The sequence below is a fragment of the Myotis davidii genome, unplaced genomic scaffold (genome assembly GCF_000327345.1).
Source record: "Myotis davidii unplaced genomic scaffold, ASM32734v1 scaffold169, whole genome shotgun sequence".
Taxonomy (NCBI): Eukaryota; Metazoa; Chordata; class Mammalia; order Chiroptera; family Vespertilionidae; genus Myotis; species Myotis davidii.
Genome location: NW_006383005.1, coordinates 2,393,858 through 2,394,171, shown reverse-complemented (window position 1 = coordinate 2,394,171; position 314 = coordinate 2,393,858). Strand labels below are relative to the sequence as shown.

Here is a 314-nt window from a genome sequence, read left to right as displayed (position 1 = left end):
GGGCTCTGATAGGAGAGGCGAGGGGTTGCTAGAACAGTCCTTCTGGAAGTTAACTGTGAACCCCTCCTCTCCACCCCTTCCCACACTCACAGGTACGCACCTCTGCAACAACCTACTTATGCACAAACGACACCCCAGAGACCCGAAGATGGGCACACAAACCCCACCACAATCAAGGGCAACTCAGAGTTGCCCGCAGCTTGCATCCCTGACCAACCACTAGCCGCAGGGTTCACAGGCTGGCCAGACTTGGGCAAAATCTCCACTCCCAGCTGGGAGCTGTAACAAAGCTCCCCCCCACCCCCCACCCCCCC

General features: G+C 58.6%; 1 protein-coding gene across 3 annotated transcripts in view; it reads right to left on the bottom strand.

Annotated features, from left to right (window-relative positions):
• The window catches only part of STARD10 (StAR related lipid transfer domain containing 10), a 25,741-nt gene that overhangs the window by 23,394 nt on the left and 2,033 nt on the right, over positions 1-314 (bottom strand). The window contains exon 1 of one of the 3 annotated variants that reach the window (XM_006777961.2): positions 101-119. The exons of the other annotated variants lie outside the window; for them this stretch is intronic. The gene's annotated coding sequence lies outside the window, so the exon portion shown is untranslated. Of the gene's footprint in view, positions 1-100; positions 120-314 lie in introns of those variants that run through there. 3 annotated transcript variants of the gene reach the window in all.